The sequence below is a fragment of the Salvelinus sp. IW2-2015 genome, linkage group LG36 (genome assembly GCF_002910315.2).
Source record: "Salvelinus sp. IW2-2015 linkage group LG36, ASM291031v2, whole genome shotgun sequence".
NCBI classification, from domain to species: domain Eukaryota; kingdom Metazoa; phylum Chordata; class Actinopteri; order Salmoniformes; family Salmonidae; genus Salvelinus; species Salvelinus sp. IW2-2015.
The window spans coordinates 23,349,160-23,370,781 of record NC_036875.1 but is presented as its reverse complement, the minus strand read 5'-3'; the positions used below and the strand labels follow the sequence as shown (position 1 = coordinate 23,370,781).

At 42.7% G+C, this 21,622-nt stretch overlaps 2 protein-coding genes and 1 long non-coding RNA gene across 3 annotated transcripts in view; 2 read left to right on the top strand and 1 right to left on the bottom strand.

Moving 5' to 3' along the window:
- The window catches only part of LOC111959806 (potassium voltage-gated channel subfamily E member 2), a 367,483-nt gene that overhangs the window by 168,328 nt on the left and 177,533 nt on the right, over positions 1-21,622 (bottom strand). The window lies entirely within an intron of this gene.
- On the top strand, positions 7,957-13,261 carry LOC139023772 (uncharacterized). The gene is made up of 3 exons (XR_011474940.1): positions 7,957-8,100; positions 8,478-12,439; positions 12,585-13,261. It is a non-coding gene; the product is annotated as an uncharacterized lncRNA (long non-coding RNA).
- The window catches only part of LOC111959437 (B-cell CLL/lymphoma 9 protein), a 61,462-nt gene continuing 54,483 nt past the window's right edge, over positions 14,644-21,622 (top strand). The window contains exon 1 of the mRNA XM_023980980.2: positions 14,644-14,690. The gene's annotated coding sequence lies outside the window, so the exon portion shown is untranslated. The remainder of the gene's footprint in view (positions 14,691-21,622) is intronic.

Here is a 21,622-nt window from a genome sequence, read left to right as displayed (position 1 = left end):
ACCCCGCGCTGTCAGGAGGAATGGGCCAAAATTCACCCAACTTAGTGGGAAGCTGTGGAAGGCTACCTGAAACGTTTGACCCAAGTAAACAATTTAAAGGCCATGCTACCAAATACTAATTGAGTGTATGTAAACTTCTGACCCACTGGGAATGTGATGAAAAAAAATAAGCTGAAATAAATCACTCTACTATTATTCTGACATTTCACATTCTTAAAATAAAAGTGGTGATCCTAACTGACCTAAGACAGGGAATTTTTACTAGGATTAATTGTCACGAATGTGAAAAACTGATTTTAAATGTATTTGGCTAAGGTGTATGTAAACTTCCAACTTCAACTGTATATACACACACACACATCAGTAAAACACTGAACAAACATACAACCACACAGCTACAACACACACAGAGGAGGAGGGGATGTTCAAAGACTAACAGTTTCAGTACGTACAGGCAGGGCCAGTGCTTGCCCTCGATGTGCCTGATGCGGTGCATGATGAGGGCATTACAGTCCTTACAGGATGCCCGGCACTGCAGGCAGACGTGGGATGACTTTGCCTTGGGGGCCTGACTGCGAGGACCTCGCAGCTGCTTTAACCTCGCCCGGCGATCGAGTCCAAAAGGCAGGGCCTCGGCTAGGCAGGGGCTTAGCTGGCTTCTGCAGACAAAGAGGGAGAAACGGAATCAAATCGATTCCATTTTGTTAGATGTCTTTCAGGAACACGTATTTCTTAAGATGCTCTAATGCTCTCTTTTTTTCTGGACAAGTACCCAGTTCATGTTCATGACACCAGTTCCATGTTCATGACACCAGTTACATGGTCTATGACACCAGTTACATGGTCATTACACCAGTTCATGACACCAGTAACATGTCATTACAACCATTACATGGTCATGACACCAGTTCATACACCAGTTACATGGTCATGACACCAGTTCATGACACCAGTTACATGGTCATACACCAGTTCATGACACCAGTTACATGGTGCATTACACCATTCACATTACATTCATTACACCAGTTCATGACACCAGTCCATGGTCATGACACCAGTTACATGGTCATTTCACCAGTTACATGTCATACACCAGTCTGACACAGTAACTTGTCATACACCAGTTCATGACACCAGTTCATGGTCATTACACCAGTTCATGACACCAGTTTCATGGTCATTACCACCAGTTCATGACACCTTCAATGGTCATGACACAGTTCATGACACCAGTTTCCTGGTCATGACACCAGTTTATGACACCAGTTCCATGGTCATTCACCAGTTCATGGCACCATTCCATGGTTCATTACACCAGTTCATGACACCAGTTCCATGTCATTACACAGATGTACACCAGTTTCAATGACACCGACAAGTTCCATGTCCATATTACACCAGTTCATGACACCAGTTCCATATCATTACACCAGTTCATACACCATTACATGGTCATTACACAGTTCATGACACCAGTCATACAACAGGCATTACACCAGTTCATGACACCAGTTCCATGACACCAGTTACATGGTCATTACACCAGTTCATGACACCAGTTCATGACACCAGTTCATGGTCATTACACCAGTCATGACACCAGGTCATGACACCAGTTACCATGGTCATTACACCAGTTCATGACACCAGTTCATGACACCATTCCATGGTCATTACACCAGTTCATGACACCAGTTCATGGTACATTTACACCAGTCATGACACCAGTTCATGACACCAGTTACATGCATACACCAGTTCATGACACCAGTTCATGACACCAGTTCATACACCAGTTCATGACACCAGTTACATGGTCATACACCAGTTTCATGACACCAGTTCATGACACCAGTTCCATGGTCATTTACACCAGTTCATGACACCAGTTACATGGTTATGACACCAGTTCATGACAACCAGTTTACATGGTCATGACACCAGTTCATGACACCAGCTTCATGACACCAGTTACATGACACCAGTTCATGACAACAGTTCCATGGTCATTACACCAGTTCATGACACCATACATGGTCATTTCACCAGTTAACATGGTCATTACACCAGTAACATGGTCACTTACACCATTCATGACACCAGTTCCATGGTCATGACACCAGTTCCATGGTCATGACACCAGTTCATGACACCAGTTACATGCGTCAGTTCATGACACCAGTTCCATGGTAGAACCAGTTCATGACACCAGTTCATGACACCAGTTCCATGGTCATTACACCAGTTCATGACACCAGTTCATGACACCAGTTACATGGTCATTACACCAGTTCATGACACCAGTTTCATGACACCAGTTCATGACACCAGTTACATTGTCATTACACCAGTTCATGACACCAGTTCATGAACACCAGTTCCATGGTCATTACACCAGTTCATGACACCAGTTCATGGTCATGACACCAGGTCATGACACCAGTTACAGTCTGACACCAGTTCATGACACCAGTTCCATGGTCATTACACCAGTTCATGACCACCAGTTCATGACACCAGTTCCATGGTCATTACATGGTCATTACACCAGTTCATGACACCAGTTCATGACACCAGTTCCAGTCATTTACACCAGTTCATGACACCAGTTACATGGAACATCATTACACCCAAGTTCATGACACCAGTTACATGGTCATTACACCAGTTCATGACACCAGTTCATGACACCAGTTACATGGTCATTACACCAGTTCATGACACCAGTTCATGACACCAGTTCACATGTCATTACACCAGTTCATGACACCAGTTCATGACCACCAGTTCCATGGTCATTACACCAGTTCATGACACCAGTTACGGTCATGACACCAGTTCATGACACCAGTTCCATGGTCATGACACCAGTTCATGACACCAGTCATGAACAGTTCCATGGTCATTAAACCAGTTCATGACACCAGTTACAGGTCATTACACCAGTTCATGACACCAGTTCATGACACCAGTTACATGGTCATTACACCAGTTCATGACACCAGTTCATGACACCAGTTCATTACACCAGTTACATGGTCATGACACCAGTTCATGACACCAGTTCATGACACCAGTTCATGACACCAGTACATTCATGTCACAGTTACATGGTCATTCAACCAGTTCAATGACACCAGTACACATGGTCATTACACAGTTCATGACACCAGTTCCATGGTCAGACACCAGTTCATGACACCAGTTACATGGTCAGTTCATGACACCAGTTCCTGGTCATACACCAGTCATGACACCCGTTCCATGTGTCATTACAACCAGTTCATGACACCAGTTCATGACACCAGTTACATGGTCATTACACCAGTTCATGACACCAGTTACATGGTCATGACACCAGTTCATGACACACTGTTACATGGTCATGACACCAGTTCATGACACCAGTTCATGACACCAGTTACATGGTCATTACACAGTTCATGACACCAGTTCATGACACCAGTTCCATGGTCATTACACCAGTTCATGACACCAGTTACATTGTCATGACACCAGTCATGACACCAGTTACATGGTCATGACACCATTCATACACCAGTTCCATGGTCATTACACCAGTTCATGACACCAGTTCATGACACCAGTTCCAGGTCTTACATGGTCCATTACACCAGTTCATGACACCAGTTCATGACACCAGTTACATGGTCATTACACCAGTCATGACACCAGTTCATGACACCAGTTCATGACACCAGTTACATGGTCATGACACCAGTTCATGACACCAGTTCATGACACCAGTTACATGGTCATGAACCACCAGTTCATGACACCAGTTACATGGTCATTACACCAGTTCATGACACCAGTTCATGACACCAGTTCATGACACCAGTTCATGACACCAGTTACATGGTCATACACCAGTTCATGACACCAGTTCATGACACCAGTTCCATGGTCATTACACCAGTTCATGACACCAGTTACAGATGTCATACACCAGTTCATGACACCAGTTACATGGTCATGACACCAGTTCATGACACCAGTTCATGACACCAGTTACATGGTTCATACACCAGTTCATGACACCAGTTACCATGGTCATTACACCAGTTCATGACACCAAGTTCATGACACCAGTCATGACACCAGTTCATGACACGTTCATGACACCAGTTACATATGTCATTACACCAGTTCATGACACCAGTTCATGACACCAGTTCCATGTTGTCATTACACCAGTTTCATGACACCAGTTACATACATGGTCATACACCAGTTCATGACACCAGTTACATGGTCATGACACCAGTTCATGACACCAGTTCATGACACCAGTTACATGGTCATTACACCAGTTCATGACACCAGTTACAGGTCATATTCACCAGTTCATGACACCAGTTCATGACACCAGTTACATGGTCATTACACCAGTTCATGACACCAGTTCATGACACCAGTACATGTTCATGACACCAGTTCATGACACCAGTTCATGACACCAGTTACATGGTCATGACACCAGTTCATGACACCAGTTCATGACACCAGTTACATGGTCATTACACCAGTTCATGACACCAGTTACATGGTCATGTTCACCAGTTACATACACCAGCTTCATGACACCAGTTACATGTCATTACACCAGTTCATGACACCAGTTCATGACACCAGTTCATGACACCAGTACATGGTCAATACACCAGTTCAATAAACACCAGTTCATGACACCAGTTCCATGTCATTACACCAGTTCATGACACCAGTTACATGGTCATGACACCAGTTCAATGACACCAGTTCATGACACCAGTTTTACATTTGCGTTCATGACACCAGTTCATGACACCAGTTCATGACACCAGTTCATGACACCAGTTACATGGTCATTACACCAGTTCAATGACACCAGTTACAGTCGATTTCACCAGTTACATGGTCATTACACCAGTTCATGACACCAGTCATGACACCAGTTCCATGGTCATGACACCAGTTCATGACACCAGTTCCATGGTCATTCATGACACCAGTTCCATGGTCATTACACCAGTTCATGACACCATTCCATGGTCATTACACCAGTTTATGACACCAGTTCATGACACCAGTTACATGGTCATACACCAGTTCATGACACCAGTTCATGACACCAGTTCCATGGTCATACACCAGTTCATCGACACAGTTACCATCATGACACCAGTTCATGACACCATTCCATGGTCATGACACCAGTTCATGACACCAGTTCATGACACCAGTTCCATGTCATTACACCAGTTCATGACACCAGTTCATGACACCAGTTCCATGGTCATTACATGTCATGTACACATTCATGACACCAGTTCATGACACCAGTTTACATGGTCATTACACCAGTTCATGACACCAGTTCCATGACACCAGTTCATGACACCAGTTCATTACACCAGTTCCATGTCATTACACCAGTTCATGACACCATTACATGTCATGCACCAGTTCATGACACCAGTTCATGAACACCAAGTTCCATGGTCATGACACCAGTTATGACACCAGTTTCCATGGTCATTACACCAGTTCATGACACCAGTTCATGAACACCAGTTCCATGGTCATTACACCAGTTCATGACACCAGTTCATGACACCAGTTACATGGTCATTACACCAGTTCATGACACCAGTTCATGACACAGTTCATGACACCAGTTCATGACACCAGTTCATGACACCAGTTACATGGTCATGACACCAGTTTCATGACACCAGTTGCCATGACACCCAGTTCCATGTCATTACACCACATTCATGACACCAGTTCATTCATACCCAGTTCATGACACCAGTTCATGACACCAGTGTTCATACACCAGTTACATGTCATACACCAGTTCATGACATCAGTTCCATGGTCATACACCAGTTCATGACACCAGTTCATGACACCAGTTCCATGGTCATTATCACACCAGTTCATGACACCAGTTTCATCATGGTCATGACACCAGTTCATGACACCAGTTAATGGCATTACACAGTTCATGACACCAGTTACATGGTCATTACACCAGTTCAATGACACCAGTTACATGTCATCACCAGTTACATGTTCATTACACCAGTTCATGACACCAGTAACCATTGGGCATTACACCAGTTCATGACACCAGTTACCATGTCATGACACCAGTTAGACACATTTCATGACACCAGTTCATGTTCAGTTCATGACACCAGTTCCATTCATTACACCAGTTCCATGACACCAGTTCCATGGTCATTACACCAGTTCATGACACCAGTTCATGACACCAGTTACATGGTCATTACACCATCATGACACCATTCCATGGTCTACACCCAGTTCATGACACCACCAGTCATTACATTCATGACACCAGTTCATGACACCAGTTCATGGTCATTACACCAGTTCATACAATCTCTCCTGGTGTAACTGAGTCAGGTTTGTAGGCCACCTTGCTCGCACACGCTTTTTCAGTTCTGCCCACACATTTTCTATAGGATTGAGGTCAGGGCTTTGTGATGGCCACTCCAATACCTTGACCCTGTTGTCCTTAAGCCATTTTGACACACCTTAGGAAGTATGCTTGGGGTCATTGTCCATTTTGGAAGACCCATTTGTGACCAAGCTTTAACTTCCTGACTGATGTCTTGAGATGTTGCTTCAATATATCCACATAATTTTTCTCCCTCATGATGCCATCTGTTTTGTGAAGTGCACCAGTCCCTCCTGCAGCAATCCAAGTTTGTGACCCCACAACATGATGCTGCCACCCCCGTGCTTCACGGTTGGGATGGTGTTCTTCGGCTTGCAAGCCTCCCCCTTTTTCCTCCAAACATAACGATGGTCATTATGCCAAACAGTTCTATTTTTGTTTCATCAGACCAGAGGACATTTCTCTAAAAAGGACGGTCTTTGTCCCCATGTGCAGTTGCAAATTGTAGTCTGGCTTTATGGCAGTTTTGGAGCAGTGGCTTCTTCATTGCTGAGTGGCCTTTCAGGTTATGGCGATATAGGACTCATTTTACTGTGGATACAGATACTTTTCTACCTGTTTCCTCCAGCATCTTCACAAGGTCCTTTGCTGTTGTTCTGGGATTGATTTGTACTTTTTGCACCAACGTACGTTCATCTCTAGGAGACAGAACGAGTCTCCTTCCTGAACGGTATGACGGCTGTGTGGTCCCATGGTGTTTAGACTTGCGTACTATTGTTTGTACAGATGAACGTGGTACCTTCAGGCATTTGTAAATTGCTCCCAAGGATGAACCAGACTTGTGGAGGTCTACAATTTTTTTTCTGGGTGATTTCTTTTGATTTTCCCATGATGTCAAGCAAAGAGGCACTGAGTTTGAAGGTAGTCCTTGAAATACATCCACAGGTCCACCTCCAATTGACTCGAATTATGTCAATTAGCCTATCAGAAGCTTCTAAAGCCGTGACATCATTTTCTGGAATTTTCCAAGCTGTTTAATGGCACAGTCAACTTAGTGTATGTAAACTTCTGACCCACGGGAATTGTGATACAGTGAAATAATCTGTCTGTTAACAATTGTTGGAAAAATGACTTGTGTCATGCACAAGGTAGATGTCCTAACTGACTTGCCAAAACTATAGTGTGTTAAAAAGATATTTGTGGAGTGGTTGAAAAACTAGTTTTAATGACTCCAACCTAAGTGTATGTAAACTTCAGACTTCAACTGTATGTGTATATATACTGTGGCTCTGTGTTGTAGCTGTGTACTGATATATATATTGTGGCTCTGTGTTGTAGCTGTGTACTGATATATATATATATATATATTGTGGCTCTGTGTTGTAGCTGTGTACTGATATATATATTGTGGCTCTGTGTTGTAGCTGTGTACTGATATATATATATATATATNGCTCTGTGTTGTAGCTGTGTACTGATATATATATTGTGGCTCTGTGTTGTAGCTGTGTACTGATATATATATTGTGGCTCTGTGTTGTAGCTGTGCAATAAGACATTCTTCAGGATGAGGAATGTGAAGAACCACATTCGTACCCACGACCAGAGGCTGTATAAGTGTCGCAGCTGTTTGGCTGCATCCTGAGACCTGACTGGGGAAGGAGGTGAGTGTCCCCTGTCCCTCTGTCCCACTTAAGGGCAAGACGCAATAATCAATGTCGGATGTGTGCAGTAGATCACCTGCTGGTGTCGACTAGCTGTGGCGCTTCAACATGTAAAATAGTCGGGAAATGAACAGAAAAATAGGGCTGATGTTCTGTAGTCGGAGGCGACAGGACCTGCCACCCGCTGCTTTAAAACTGTTTGACAGCACGGTCTGTTTTGTCCTTTAAGCAAGTGTATATGTCAGCACTGTTCCTGCCAGTGAAGATGATAGTATTTGGTAAATCATTCTACAGTTTGCCTTTATCACAGATTTCCTGTCCGTCGTGCATTGTCAGTCTAGCTCTTCAGTCCCCTAATTGTCCTATTTGTGTTTTAGGGTTGAAGCTGTCTACATTGACTGACGGGATGAGGAGAGGCACATTGTTAAACTGCAAGCTTGTAAATACAAAGCATCAGTCCACATCCAAACACAAGGCTACCAGGAGAAATGTAATTACTATTACGATGATGATTATGATTATTCTGGTAATTCTTGATTGGTAATGTTATTTAAAAAAGCAAACTTAATTTCTTGTTTGCATTTTAGGTAGCTACAGGGGTTTAAACTTGAACATTACACTCAGGGGGTGGGGAAACTGTGAGGTCACTGTATTTAAATGGTCGACGACGTCACAGTATGTAAATTAGAATGGAAATTATGGAGAATTATTATGATAATGATTACTACTATTGCTATCAATATTTTTGTATGTATAGACTGAATCTGAGTGCACCTATACCATAGCTTTGTTGTAAACCTAAAATAAGTTGATGTAAAACAGAGAGGTAGCCGGAGGGCAGTCCCAGGTGGAAATACTTGAAGGTTCACAGGGGTCGATTTGGAGATGGAGTTAGAGAGTGTTTCTTAAAGTCTGTAGACGAGGGGGGTTGTTGGGTTTTTACTCGCTTTGGTGTTCAGAGATGGTATGAGTTGGCTAGTATTGCCTCATGTATCAGTTCTCTAGTCTCACCTTTGTCCAGGGTTAGGGTTTGGGAAAGGGGGTAGGAGGGGGGGAATAGGCCCAATCACAAAATGACCCCTAAACACTATGCACTTGTGGAGATCGTAGCAGATTTGATTGATTGAAGCAATATGGAGAAACTTCCCCATAGTAGATCAAATGGAAAGGTAGATGTATTATCATATTTCTTACACATGTCATATCCTCTCAGATCTCCATAAGTGCATAGTCTAGGGGTCCATTTGGGATTGGGCCCATGAGTTAGCTAGTTTTGGGTAAGGGGGTTCTATGACATCCCTGCATGTTTGACTGCAGGTCTGTTTCCTCCCCTTGTCTTTTCGAATGTTACTATATGTCTATGAAAGGGAAAACTGTCATGTCTAAATGTGAATCTTTAAAATTACTTTCTCAATACTGAAGTTTTTTTCTGGATTATATACAGTTTTATTTGGGCTCGGTAGTCCAGAACGTTTTTTTTTTTAAATGATACAACTATGAGGTTAAAGTGCATACGGCCAGCTTTCATTTGAGGGTATTTTCATCCATATCAGGTGAACAGTTTATAAATTACAGCACTTTTTGTACATAGTCTCCCCCATTTTAGGGCACCAAAAATATTGGGACAAATTCACTTGTGTATTGAAAAGTTTAGTATTTGGTCCTGTATTCCTAGCATGCAATGATTACACCAAGTTTGTGACTCTAAAAACTTGATATTTGTGCGTCTCACGTTCACTAATTATTATTCACGATTCATTCAGGACTATTCGTAATCATGGTAGGAACACATTTTAATTTACAAAAGAAGTGACTCCAAAATGACACAATACATTATTTACCATTAATTTCTATTGGGCACAAAATAATTTGAAACAACCAAAACAGCAAATGCATCTTCAGTCCAACCCTAATTTAGCATATCTGATTCAGCTAGTTAAGGTGTTGTTGAGCAGCTAATTAGTAGAATCAGGTGTGTTAAATTAGGGATGGACTGAAAACCCACAGGACGGTAGATCTCCAGGAAGAGGGTTGGACAGCCCTGCTGTAGAGTCATAAGCTTGGTGTAATCATTACGTGCTAGGAATATGGGACCAAATACTAAACTTTTGGTGCCCTAAAATGGGAGGACTATTTACAAAAAGTACTGTAATTTCTTAACAGTTCACCTGATATGGATGGATATACCCTCAAATTAAGCTTCCAGTCTGCACTTTAACCTTATAGCCATTGTTTGATTTCAAATCCAAACTTCTGGAGTATAGATCCAAAATAAGAAAAATACTGCAATATCCCAATAATGTAGGGCACTGTATATGTTTCTCCTTTTTTAATTAAACTAGGATGTTTGGCCTTTTTTTTCTCATATTTAAGAACCTCTCTCGTACTGAATGCAACGCGTGCACATACTATGGAGACATTGACGATTCAGACACTCTCCTTTTGGTTCTGTAAAAAGAATGATATGGAATAAATGTTTGCCTTTTACATTTTTGCCTTTCCTGTTTGAAATTAGAATAGTTGTTCACATTTGTTTCTTGTCTACTGTACAGTTTCAGCAGAATACAGACAGAGTAGCTATATACACTGTGTGTACAAAACATTAAGGACACCATCTCTTTCCATGACATAAATTGACCAGGTGAACTATGATCCCTTATTGATGTCACTAGATGGAGAGGAGACAGGTTAAAGAAGGATTTTTAAGCCTTGAGACATGGATTGTGAAAGGGAAAAACAAAATATTTAAGTGCCTTTGAACTGCACAGCTGCTGGGTTTTTCCACACAACAGTTTCCGTGTGTCAACATTGGCCAGCATCCTTGTGAGGGGGAGGTGGTGGGGGTTTGGAACTAAATATTAGGAAGGTGTTCTTAATGTTTTGTACACGGTGTATAACACTTCTTCTCATTCTTGAGAAATGCATGTTTGATAAATGCATCAGCTTGGACATATATTCAAAACCTTAGGGATTCACCCAGTTACATAAAAGTAGTATTACTATGTAGTATTCTACATATTTCAGGCACATCTTCATGGTCCTACAAACCACAGTCTGTGCTCATCCAGACGGCTAGGAGGGACGATAGAAGGCAGGAATCTACCAGCGATGGTCACTAATCCATTTACTGTGCCCAAACAGCACATAAAAAGCATCTGCTTCTCATTCAAACATAATGATGTGATGTCACAGGTGTATTCAGATACAGATATGTAAACATGACTCGCGTAATCCCAAGGACATTACCATGCAGTACCCGATACTACCACAAGATGGCAGCCAATACTAGGTAGTGAGAATTGGCTGTGGGTTCCTCTGCAAAATAATGAAATCTTCTTCCATCTTTACTCTTCTAAATGGCCCCATGTAGATCTGAACGTTGGATAGGTGTATGTGTCAATAATATTGTCATACCTAATAAACAACAGACTCGCACCAACCCAGTTCTTTCAGATCTAAAAAGGCCCCTTGTCAATGGTCCATCATGAAGTGTCTAAGGCAAGGGGATTATTTCAGACTGGGTATCAGTAATATAGTCAGCCCTTACTCATTGGATGTGTAGTGTAGTGTATAGGTGTTATGTAAATATGGCATGTTTATGAAAAACATTCACCATCATGTTGCAACTGTACCAGAGAATGGACAGCATAGTGTGCAAAACTGTTTATAAAACTATTCATTCATTTCCTCCTGATAACAGCACGACATTATACCATATCATACTTTACCATTGTCTATCACTTCTGGGTAAAAATTAAGTACCTTACTGTGATTGTTTTCAATTAAAGTGGTAGAATTTTGATAGGGCTGTCTTGGAGTGGTCTGAGTGGGTAGGAGAAAACAAGCTCTTATTGGCAGAGAGGTTTGGAACTCTCGTTCTTTCACCAGGCAGGCCAAAACTCCATCCCACCAAAACAGGCTGACATTTCAGGCGGTCTTTTCAAGGAGCTCTTACACTAAAAGGGCTTTATCATCGTTTTCACAATTTCAGAGTATTATTCCGACCTCATAGTATAGAAATGTATATAACACACAGGGAAATCCTGTTTTTGACTGCACTGGGCCTTTAAATCTAGTAAAAAAAATGGTGTTGGAGACAAGGACTCAAATCTTCATTGCATAGACAGCACCTTGTTACTGATGGTAAGAGACTGATTGTGGTTTCTTTCTAGTTTGGTGATTAATATCTGATGTGTGTGAGGAATACTGGGTCTGGAGGGCTGTTCAAACTACATGACTATTACCTTCCTCCATCTGAACAGAACCTACAGAATCTACTGGGATTTATTCTTTAACAGTTAGGTCCTCTACTCATCTACACTCTGAATTACTCACTGAGGTGATTATGGCAGTATTTCTGTTACTTGTTCTTTGTCTGATTTCTACTATCTGTGGAAATGGTACCGACATTTTATACTATCTGATTTCTACTGTACATATCATCTTTACAGTATGGTAAAAAGTGGTTTTACTCTTTGTTTTAGGGGAATATCACCATGGCGATGTTGACCATCCTTCTGTCCTCAGTGCTGCATTTGCTCTGGGCGAGGCATGTAGTAGAGACTCCACCTCACACGTATTCCTCATACATTCATTCATCTTAGTTGCTGTACACTGTAAGACTTCAGTAAAACACCTTAGAATGCACAGTAAAATACCTTAAATGTATTTTACAGAATGAATGATGTAGATTACACTGCATTATCGGTAAAATGCAGAAATTACTGTTATTAACTGTACTTGGAAGCCTCCAATAAAAATTACTCTAACATGCTATATTTCTTTACAGTAATAGCAGATTAAAATGTTCAGTTTCAAACGCCAATCTCATGCTGTCGGGTGAGATACAGAATATTTCAGTTTTTTTAAAATAATTTTGAAAAATCACCCAAATAGTAAGTGTTGTAATGATTAGGCTTCGCTGTACCCCAGCCTCTGGGTGCCATAGTAAAGAAACGGAATGCAGATTTGTGACTGTTTACGTTTGCAATGGCTTGTTTTCACAGAGAAAACGGCTTGTTTCTAGGCCAAACAGTTCAAAAGTCTAAGTGGTCTAAGGCACTGCATCTCAGTGCAAGAGGTGTCACTACAGTCCCTGGTTCGAATCCAGGCTGTATCACATCCGGCTGTGATTGGGAGTCCAATAGGGCGGCACACAATTGGCCCAGCGTCGTCCAGGTTTGGCCAGGGTAGGCCATCATTGTAAATAAGAATTTGTTCTTAACTGACTTGCCTAGTTAAAAAAAATATATATATATATTACCTGTGTTAGTTTTATTGTATTATACTATAAAAACAACAGCAATGTACCATATTATTTACAATAAATTGCCATCAATCGCAATGCACTCCGGGTGATTTTTAGGCATAACTGGTACATGATACCATACATTCCAATGGTTAGTTTAACAGTACCTTACTTTAAAGAAGTACTGTATTTCAAATGGTAATGTAATTTCACCCCACAGAATATAGTACCCTACTGTATTTTGAGTGCAAAAAAAGTTTTGGACCACTAGTGGGTGCATGGTATTGTTGTTTCTGTCTCATAAACATATTTTGAGGCGTGCCTTGTAAGAGGTTACATTTGTTGCACCTGTGAGTGAGATTGCTGTACCAGTTTAACTGATATGTGTTACTGTAGTAGTTCCCCAACAATTAAATGTGTATAGGGGACAGATTGGAGTGGCAGCAAGCCTCAAACCTTTAATGGTTTAGTATTTGCCATGTCCTTGATCTGTTTTGCCCTGTAGTCACTGCAAGTTTTGAAGCTTTTAAGGCCTCTAGAAGTGCAAGTGATTCATTGTGAACTACCTGTGAAATCGAACCCAGTGTGTTAAGGCATATGATTGTGCAGTAAGTCGGACACCCTGTTGTTTATTATCTATATCAGGGTTTCCCAAACTTGGTTTTGGTATTTTCTCTAGTACTACACAGCTGATTCAAATACTCCAAGCTTGGTGATGAGTTGGTGATTTGAATCAGCTGTGTAGTGCTAGAGCAAAAACCAAAATGTGCACCCAGGAGGGCCCTAGGACCTAGTTTGGGAAACCCTGATCTAGATCAACAACATTGGGAGACATATTGCGACAGCTGATGTACAGTTTTATGTGGATGACACTGTTCTCTATACAAGTGGCAGCAGTTTGACTTTGGTTTTTGAAAAAACTCACAGATTTTAACATCTTCAACAGAATCTGTATGATTTGAAGCTTGTTCTGAATTCCCCTAAAACAAAATGCATGGTATGGCACTATAGAGCAAGTCAAAGTGTAGAAATATCTGTGAGTTTGGGTGGATGAGAAGTTGAGCATCACCACCCATGTAGAGGAACTTATCAGGAAATTCAAGCTGCTTATTGGGTTTTATTACCGGCACAAAGCTTGTTTTTCCTTTGCCGCCAGAAAGGAGTTGATTCATTGTACTTTTCTGTCTGTATTGGACTATGGTGATACTGTTTATCAGGGATGCAAACTAGTCACCTTTCGGCGAAAGAGTGCAAAGGCAGTTTGTCAGTTACAGCAGCGCGTCCCCTGGACGATCAAGAAGGGGTAGGTGAGAAGCCTGACCACAAAGACGGGGGTGATAAGGTGATTAAGCGTACTTCATGAGCTGTAACTGAAAAATAACTGTAATTTGGAAAGTTTGAGGTGAGGGAGAAAGTGTGATGGAACAAGTATTGTTAGCATTGTTAAGTATCTTGCTAGCTGGATCGAATTCTCCGTTAGCTAGCCAGAGAAATGTTGAGCAACATTAGCCAACTTAACTGATCAAATAATTGAGTTTATGGCGTGACAATTAGCTGGTTAATAAAGTCAGACTGCTAACATTAGCTAGCTAACGTTACAACATCAGATGAGCTAACCTTAACGTTAGTAACCTAACCAATTCGCTATAGTATTAACTGGTATACGACTCCTTGCCGTTCAAGTTATAACGCGTTAGTTGCTTAAAGGACCCTGCAAATCTGTGTGAAATGTTAACTAGCTAACAAACTAACTACTGTGAACTAATGTTCTCCCTCTACAGTCTGTGGTTAATTTTCAGAATGAGAGAATCAGGTGAAAATGAGGCGTTGCTTGTTAAACAAGTGTAGAGGTGAAAGGAACACCACACACTTTCCCTCTCTCACTTTTTCAATACAGTGGATCTCTGCCTGAAAGAGATCAATTATGCCAGCAAAGGGTATCATGCTCTGCTGGCACATTGTAGAACAGATGTCCACAGGCAGAAAGTGTACAATGTAATAATGTGCAGTGTAGCCCAAAGATATTGCTTTTGTTGTGTTGAACTTGACAGTAACACTTGTGAGTGAGGGGGTATTATTGCATTTTTTTTACTCAGTGAACGTTATTTTTGCACACCTGTAGCMTTGCGCGCTTGATCGATGTCGACTATAGTGACCACTATAATAGAGCAAAAATAGAATGCCTGTTTTCGTTCTATTTCTACTTAAGATGTTTTTCTCCCAAGTGTAATATTTAGATGTGTGTGTGGTCACAAAGCATTCTATTATAAAGGCTGCATGGCTAATGTAACGGATGTGAAATGGCTAGCTAGTTAGCGGGTACGCGCTACTAGCATTTCAATCAGTTACGTCACTTGCTCTGAGACTTAAGTAGGGTTTCCCCTTGCTCTGCAAGGGCCGCGGCTTTTGTGAGCGATGGGTAACGACGCTTCGTGGGTGTCAGTTGTTGATGTGTGCAGAGGTCCCTGGTCGCGCCCGTGTCGGGGCGAGGGACGCCATAAAGTTATACTGTTACACTAACAGCAATATTAGTGTATTGTATTTTCTCAAGACTTGAGTGGTCATTTACAGTAAAGTCTAGGCAACAAATAACTTTGTTTATTTTACATTGTTTTAACTGTGAGTTAGGTTCACATGAACCACTTTTATTTTACACACAGACTGATCATGTAGATCATATTCCTTGTGTTTTATTAGTTAACCTGCATTTTCCCCAAGAAGGATTCTTTTGCATGTTTCAGTGCAAAGAAAGTGTCACCTTTTTGGGCCCTACCAGTTTGCATCCCTGGTTTATGTGCAAGCCTCAAGCTCTACACTGAAGGATCTTGATTCTGTATCTTGCAGCCTTGGTTTTGTCACCAATCAGATACATCTATTACTCACCATCTCTTACAGTGCTGTCTATTACTCACATCTCTACAGTGCTGTCTATTACTCACCATCTCACGGTGATGTCTACTACTCACCATCTCTACAGTCTGTCTACTACTCACCATCTCTACGGTGATGTCTACTACTCACCATCTCTACAGTGCTGTCTACTACTCACCATCTCTAGAGTGCTATCTATTACTCACCATCTCTACAGTGCTGTCTATTACTCACCATCTCTAGAGTGCTATCTATTACTCACCATCTCTACAGTGCTGTCTATTACTCACCATCTCTACAGTGCTGTCTATTACTCACCATCTCTACAGTGCTGTCTATTACTCACCATCTCTACGGTGATGTCTACTACTCACCATCTCTACAGTGCTGTCTACTACTCACCATCTCTACGGTGATGTCTACTACTCACCATCTCTACAGTGCTGTCTACTACTCACCATCTCTACGGTGATGTCTACTACTCACCATCTCTACGGTGCTGTCTACTACTCACCATCTCTACGGTGCTGTCTATTACTCACCATCTCTACGGTGCTGTCTATTACTCACCATCTCTACGGTGCGGTCTATTACTCACCATCTCTACGGTGCTGTCTACTACTCCCATCTCTACGGTGCTGTCTACTACTCACCATCTCTACGGTGCTGTCTATTACTCACCATCTCTACGGTGCTGTCTATTACTCACCATCTCTACGGTGCTGTCTATTACTCACCATCTCTAAGACGGTGATGTCTATTACTCACCATCTCTAAGACGGTGATGTCTACTACTCACCATCTCTACGGTGCTGTCTACTACTCACCATCTCTACAGTGCTGTCTATTACTCACCATCTCTACGGGGGTGTCACTCCTCACCATCTCTACGGTGATGTCTACTCCGGTGCTGTCTACTACTCACCATCTCTACGGTGTCTGTCTACTACCCACCATCTCTACGGTGCTGTCTACAACTCACCATCTCTACGGTGATGTCTACTACTCACCATCTCTACGGTGATGTCTACTACTCACCATCTCTACGTGATGTCTACTACTCACCATCTCTACGGTGCTGTCTATTACTCACCATCTCTACGGTGCTGTCTATTACTCACCATCCTACGTGCTGTCTTACTCACCATCTCTACGGTGCTGTCTATTACTCACCATCTCTACGGTGCTGTCTTCATATTGTCTTACATTGTTTAGTTATTTTTGATCTCAGCCCCGTCCCCACAGAATACCATTTGCCTCTTGCCAGGCCTTCATTGTAAAAACAATAATGACTGCATAAAATAAACAATTCAAATACTGAGCTGTATTGTATGCTAAAAAAATGGGGAGATATACAGTGGGGCAAAAAAGTATTTAGTCAGCCACCAATTGTGCAAGTTCTCCCACTTAAAAAGATGAGAGAGGCCTGTAATTTCCATCATAGGTACACTTCAACTATGACAGAAAAATGAGGGAAAAAAATCCAGAAAATCACATTGTAGGATTTTTAATGAATTTATTTGCAAATTATGGTGGAAAATAAGTATTTGGTCACCTACAAACAAGCAAGATTTCTGGCTCTCACAGACCTGTAACTTCTACGTTAAGAGGCTCCTCTGTCCTCCACTCGTTACCTGTAATAATGGCACCTGTTTGAACTTGTTATCAGTATAAAAGACACCTGTCCACAACCTCAAACAGTCACACTCCAAACTCCACTATGGCCAAGACCAAAGAGCTGTCAAAGGACACCAGAAACAAAATTGTAGACCTGCACCAGGCTGGAAGACTTAATCTGCAATAGGTAAGCAGCTTGGTTTGAAGAAATCAACTGTGGGAGCAATTATTAGGAAATGGAAGACACAAGACCACTGATAATCTCCCTCGATCTGGGGCTCCACGCAAGATCTCACCCCGTGGGGTCAAAATGATCACAAGAACAGTGAGCCAAAATCCCAGAACCACACGGGGGGACCTAGTGAATGACCTGCAGAGAGCTGGGACCAAAGTAACAAAGCCTACCATCAGCAAGGGCATTGAAGATGAAACGTGGCTGGGCTTTCAGCATGACAATGATCCCAAACACACCGCCCGGGCAACGAAGCAGTGGCTTCGTAAGAAAGCATTTCAAGTCCTGGAGTGGCCTAGCCAGTCTCCAGATCTCAACCCCATAGAAAATCTTTGGAGGGAGTTGAAAGTCCGTGTTGCCCAGCAACAGCCCCAAAACATCACTGCTCTAGAGGAGATCTGCATGGAGGAATGGGCCAAAATACCAGCAACAGTGTGTGAAAACCTTGTGAAGACTTACAGAAAACGTTTGACCTCTGTCATTGCCAACAAAGGGTATATAACAAAGTATTGAGATAAACTTTTGTTATTGACCAAATACTTATTTTCCACCATAATTTGCAAATAAATTCATAAAAATCCTACAATGTGATTTTCTGGAATTTTCTTCTCATTTTGTCTTGATAGTTGAAGTGTACCTATGATGGAAATTACAGGCCTCTCATCTTTTAAGTGGAGAACTTGCACAATGTGCTGGACTAAAATACTTTTTTGCCCCACTGTATAATTTTAGACTAATACAATTGCTTCGAGAAAATACTTTGTTTCAAGTCATATTTTATTTCACAAAAATGTAGGGGTCAAAATGATTGACACCCTAAAGATTCTTAAAAATAAAGTAGTCAAAGTAGTATTTGGTCCCATATTCCTAGCACACCACTACAACAAAACTCTTTCTCTGCGGCAACTGTATTGTATAAAGAATATAATTTCCCATTTTTGTGAGCATACAATATAGCTCAGTATTGGAATAATACATTTTATACAGTCAATATTGCTCATCTTTATTCAAGGGTCAATCATTTTGAACCCCAGTTTGTGGTGTGTGTGTGTGGTGTGTGTTGTGTGTGTGTGTGTGTGTGTGGTATATATATTATATGCTCAATTGAATTGAGATCCGGCTCTTCGCGCCATGCGCAGAACACTGACATTCCTGTCTTGCAGGAAATCACGCACAGAACGAGCAGGGTTCATGGCTGTGGCGATTGTCATGCTGGAGGGTCATGTCAGGATGAGCCTGCAGGAAGGGTACCACATGAGGGAGGAGGATGTCTTCCCTGTAATGCACAGAGTTGAGATTGCCTGCAATGACAACAAGCTCAGTCCGATGATGCTGTGACACACCGCCCCAGACCATGACGGACCCTCCACCCCTCAAATCGATACCGCTCCAGAGTACAGGCCTCTGTGTAACGCTCATTCCTTCGACGATAAACGCAAATTCGACCATCACTCCTGGTGAGACAAAACCGCGACTCGTCAGTGAAGAGCACTTTATACCAGTCCTGTCTGGTCCAGCGACGGTGGGTTTGTGCCCATAGGCGACATTGTTGCCGGTGATGTCTGGTGAGGATCTGCCTTACAACAGGCCTATAAGTCCTCAGTCCAGCCTCTCTCAGCCTATTGCGGAAAGTTTGAGCACTGATGAAGGGATTGTACAGATTGTACATACAGACACTGGTTCGTCAGGCTGATTGAGGTAGTATGTACATGTAGATATGGTTAAAGTGACTATGCATATATGATGAACAGAGAGTAGCAGTAGCGTAAAAGAGGGGGTTGGCGGGTGGTCGGTGGGACACAATGCAGATAGCCCGGTTAGCCAATGTGCGGGAGCACTGGTTGGTCAGCCCAATTGAGGTAGTATGTACATGAATGTATAGTTAAAGTTACTATGCATATATGATAAACAGAGAGTAGCAGCAGCGTAAAAAGAGGCGTTGGTTGGGGGGGGGAACACAATCCAAATAGTCCAGGTAGCCATTTGATTACCTGTTCAGGAGTCTTATGGATTGGGGGTAAAAACTGTTGAGAAGCCTTTTTGTCCTAGACCTGGCACTCCGGTACCGCTTGCCATGCGGTAGTAGAGAGAACAGTCTTTGGCTGGGATCTTTGACAATTTTTAGGGCCTTCCTCTAACACCGCCTGGTGTAGAAGTCCTGGATGGCAGGCAGCTTAGCCCCAGTGATGTGTACTGGGCCGTACACACTACCCTCTGTAGTGCCTTGCGGTCAGAGGCCGAGCAATTGCCGTACCAGGCAGTGATGCAACCAGTCAGGATGCTCTCGATGTTGCAGCTGTAGGAACTTTTGAGGATCTGAGGACCCATGCCAAATCTTTTTAGTTCCCTTAGGGGTAATAGGCTTTGTCGTGCCCTCTTCACGACTGTCTTGGTGTGTTTGGACCATTCTAGTTTGTTGTTGATGTGGACACCAAGGAACTTGAAGCTCTCAACCTGCTCCACTACAGCCCCGTCGATGAGAATGGGGGCGTGCTCGTCCTCCTTTTCCTGTAGTTCACAATCATCTCTTTAGTCTTGGTTACGTTGAGGGATAGGTTGTTATTCTGGCACCACCCGGCCAGGTCTCTGACCTCCTCCCTATAGGTTGTCTCGTCGTTGTCGGTGATCAGGCCTACCACTGTTGTGTCGTCTGCAAACTTAATGATGGTGTTGGAGTCGTGCCTGGCCATGCAGTCGTGGGTGAACAGGGAGTACAGGAGGGGACTGAGCACGCACCCCTGGTGGGCTCCAGTGTTGAGGATCAGCATGGCAGATGTGTTGCTACCTACCCTCACCACCTGGGGGCGGCCCGTCAGGAAGTCCGGGATCCATTTGCAGAGGGAGGTGTTTAGTCCCAGGATCCTTAGCTTAGTGATGAGCTTTGAGGGTACTATGGTGTTGAATGCTGAGCTGTAGTCAATGAATAGCATTCTCACATAAGTGTTCCTTTTGTCCAGGTGGGAAAGGGAAGTGTGGAGTGCAATAGAGATTGCATCATCTGTGGATCTGTTTGGCCGGTATGCAAATTGGAGTGGGTCTAGGGTTTCTGGGATAATGGTGTTGATGTGAACCATTACCAACCTTTCAAAGCACTTCATGGCTACAGACGTGAGTACTACAGGTCTGTAGTCATTTAGGCAGGTTGCCTTTGTGTTCTTGGGCACAGGGACTATTATGATCTGCTTGAAACATGTTGGTATTACAAACTCAATCAGGGACATGTTGAAAATGTCAGTGAAGACACCTGCCAGTTGGTCAGCACATGCCCGGAACACACGTCTTGGTTATCCGTCTGGCCCCGCAGCCTTGTGTATGTTGACCTGTTTAAAGGTCTTACTCACGTCGACTATGGAGAGCGTGATCACACAGTCGTCCGGGACAGCTGATGCTCTCATGCATGCTTCAGTGTTGCTTGCCTCGAAGCGAGCATAGAAGTGATTTAGCACGTCTGGTAGGCTCGTGTCACTGGGCAGCTCGCGGCTGTGCTTCCCTTTGTAGTCTGTAATAGTTTGCAAGCCCTGCCACATAAGACGAGCATCGGAGCCGGTGTAGTA